Here is a 4,172-nt window from a genome sequence, read left to right on the forward strand (position 1 = left end):
ATCAAGAATTCTCTTGTGGATTAACTCTTTGTCTCTTTGTGGTCAAGAACAGCTACTCCACTGAAAGTTACTCTTGCCTGGCCAGTGTGGATCAGCAGTTGAGTGTCCACCCATGAACCAGGAGGTCACGGTTCGATTCCCAGTCAGGCCACATGCCCGGGTTGCAGGCTTGATCCCCAGTGTGGTGCGTGTAGGAGGCAGTTGATCAATGATTCTCTGTCATCATTAATGTTTCTATCTCTATTTTGAAAAGATACTCTCTTATGTAAGGCTAACTAACAATCCTTCTCATTAGTGTGAATTCTGACTTCTTTCACATTATTGAACAGGCACATACATTTTTTAATGTTTGGTGTATTTTGGTCATATTGCCTACTTAAAAGTCAAATTACACATGATTGTGAATTTCTTAGGTAAACATTGTGCAACTGCATAATGCAAAGAAAATAATACTGGTAGAGGTCTCAATTTATTGCAGTTTTCCCTATCTCTTAGACCCTTTAACACATTGCTCATTTCTTTTATTAAGTATTTTATTGCTAGTCTTAACAAAATGCCTTTTTTCTTTGTACATTTGAATTAAGAGTAAAATGATAAGCAGCATGAAAAATGTATTAGAATTGCCTTCATTCCATCATCTGATAAAACCAAATCTACCTCTTGCCTTACACTCTATTTCTGACACTAAAATATATGTACTTTGAAAATTCTAACATGTCTCTATTACCTCTCAGATTGTGTAGCTTATACAACATAAATAGAACTTTAATGCCCTTCTCTTTAAGAATTAATGCTCATAAAAGAGCAATAATTATTAAATTAAATATTTAACATGCAATTTAGTATAAACCATTATATGAGTTGCATACATTATTTCATAATTTGCTCCACTGACATGTAGCAATTGTCTCTTTAAAACCACTGTTCCTTTTATTCCTCCACAATTCTTCTATACATATAACTTTCCTACATTATCAACAATAATCTGTGTATAACTTAACCTTTGTGCTTATTTGGCATATTCTTCACTCTTATGTCTGTCCATAGGAAAATTATTATAGGCATGATACAAATGTTGGTATAAAGGTATTACTGGCATTAAAAAAAGATACTTTTCCGCCCTGGCCAGTTTGGCTCAGTGGATAGAGTGTTGGCCTGCAAATTGCAGGGTCCTAGGTTTGATTCTCGGTCAGGGCATGTGCCTGGGTTGCGGGCTTGATCCCCAGTAGGGGTGTGCAGGAGGCAGCTAATCGATGATTTTTTTCTCATCATTGATGTTTATATCTATCGCTCCCTCTCCCTTCCTCTTTGAAATCAATCCCCAGTGGGACTTTCTCTGTGAACAAACAGGGAGCACAACCTGCCATTATTTGTTTTGAAATTCTGTGACTACTATTAGACTTTTCAACATTTATCCCAAGAAAATAATCGCCTATTCCTTAAGAAAATGTACAGAAAATGTTCATTATAGCAGTATTTGTAATGGTTAAAAATGGAACCAACATAAATTGCTAATTCATAAAATTGTAGGGAAGGAAAATTTTTCCCTCTACCTTTCTAAGTTCTTTTGTCTGGTCTAATAGTTAAAATGACATAAGATATATTAACAGAAGGAAAACAAATTTAATTATCTATGTACAGGGGCTCCCATGAGAATATGAGGCCTACAGAGAGTCAGGCAAAAAAGCCTTATATGTCTTTTTTTTAATATACTTTTATTGATTTCAGAGAGAAAGGAAGTAGGAGAGATAGAAACATCAATGATGAGAATCATTGATTGGCTGCCTCCTGCAAGCCCCATACTGGGGATCGAGCCTGGAACCCGGGCATGCATCATGACCAGGAATTAAACCCTGACCTCCTGGTTCATAGGTTGATGCTCAACCACTGAGCCACGCCAGGCAGGCAAGCCTTATATGTCATCTTGAGCTGAGAAGGGGATGAGGGTCTGTGACTTCAAAGCAAGGGGAGACAATTCACAGGAAGATAGAAAGAAAAAAATGTTTAGTAACCAAATATATGCCATGCCATGCAGAGACAACGGGACACAAAACGGAATTTGAACAAACAGCGCCTACCAACCCCTACCAGCTCACCACACCTAGCCTTTACTCTTTGTATCACTGGTGATAGTTCTTTTTCTGGACCAAGCCCTCTAAATTCTTTTAGGCAGTTAAGTGGGAGGTAGAAAGCTCTTCCTGAGTCTTTTGAGCCTTGATTTTCTTAAACTCAAAATAATCCACATGCCAAAGTGGCACATTTTGGGGAGGCTCATTCTGAACCCTTTTAGAATCCAGAAAATCATGTTACACCCATGCTGTGAAATACATCATAGCAAGTAAAATGAAAATTAGGACTATTACATTGTTATCTGAAAAAATAAATATATTAGGGTGTAAAAAGCCAAATGCAAAATTGTATCTATATTATGATTACACATATGTTAAAACAAATTATGCATATACATGGGAATTGGAAAAGAGCAAGAACAATGAACACAGATAAGCTTTTAGAGTGGTAGAATAGGAAATTTTTATTTTAAAAATGTTTTTGCTATTACTGTTATGAAAGTGTTTTATTTTTTACCATATTTTGAAGTTTCCATATAACCACATTTCCCCTAACCAACTGCTGATGATAATAGACTGTAATTAATGCATTGTTTTATTCTATTTAGCCTTTGGTGTTGAATTTGGGTAGCATTCATGGGCTGTTAGGTTTTATGACTCAGTAATGACAGAACAGCTTCTTAAAGCCTAAGTGACCTCCAAATAGCTAAAAGCTATGCTTAGAGTCTCTGCTATTAAAGAATGAATAATACACTTCCTTCTTTCAGTTGGGGAATTTATTTAGGCAACTAAAGCATGTAAAAGAGAATTATCTACATGTTATTCATTGTTCTATATCACATAGATAGAATGGGAGCTAAATGCTGTACAGGAGCTTGACAAAATAAGTACATGATTACTCAAAATATATATTACCCTGTCACAAAATTCTAACTAGATTCAGCATATCCAAGTTTAATTCAATGGAACTTAATGTTTTCAGCCTTTTTATCCTCTGACATTGGTATTATTTTAATCCTAGCTTATACACAAATATTATCAATTGTTCCAGCACTGCAGCTCCATGCACAAGAACAGATAACTTTATGAATTAGTTTATTTGCATGCTTTTTTTCTAACTACATAGAAAATAACATGCCACAGTATGTGGTAGGCAGAATAATGGCCTTAAGAAAGATGTCTATATCCTAATCCAAAGAACCTGTACCTATTTACCTTACATGGCACAAAGGACTTTGTAGATGTGATTAAGCTAAGGATCCTGATAAAAGGAATATATCCTGGATTATCTGGATAAATGGAATGTGCACAAAAGTGCTTATAAAAGGGAGGCAAGAAGGTCTTAGAAGAGATGTAAGGATGCAAGCATAGGTTAGAGGAGAGCACTTTGAAGATACTACACTGCTGGCTTTGACCATGGAAGAAGGAGCCATGAGAAAAGGAATGTAGATGGCTTCTAGAAGCTGAAAAAGGCAAAGAAATAGATTTTTCCCCAAGAGTCCTCAGAGGGAATGCAGCCCTGTTGACAAGATGATTTTAGCCTGTTGAGATCCATTTCAAACTTCTGACCTCCAGAACTTTAAGATAATAAATTTGTGCGTTTTATGCCACTAATTTGTGATACTTTATTACAGCAACAATAGGAATCTAAGACAATGTATTTCATTCATAACGTGTTCCTGAAAAGCTCATGTGTGTGTGTGTGTGTGTGTGTATGTGTGTGTGTTATTGTTGAAAGTATTACAGATGTCTCTTTTTCCCCCATGTTGATGCTATCCACCCCACTCTTGCCCCATACCCAGGCCTTCCCCACACTATTGTTTATCCATGGGCTATGCATACCCTATATAATAAAGAGGTAATATGCAAATCAACCCTCACACCCTCACAAGATGGCTGCCTACAACCAGGCCAGCAGGGGGCTTAGTGAGGGATGACCAAACGACTGAACAAGAGGCTGTGTGGGGCAACTGGGCCAGCAGGGTGCTTAGTGAGGGACAACCAAATTACTGAGCAGCAGGCTGTGTGGGGTGACCAGACCAGCAGTGGGGTGAGTGAGGGACAACCAAATGACTGAGCAGCAGGCTGCGTGTGGTGACCAGG

Source organism: Myotis brandtii, unplaced genomic scaffold (assembly GCF_000412655.1).
Source record: "Myotis brandtii unplaced genomic scaffold, ASM41265v1 scaffold1145, whole genome shotgun sequence".
NCBI lineage: Eukaryota > Metazoa > Chordata > Mammalia > Chiroptera > Vespertilionidae > Myotis > Myotis brandtii.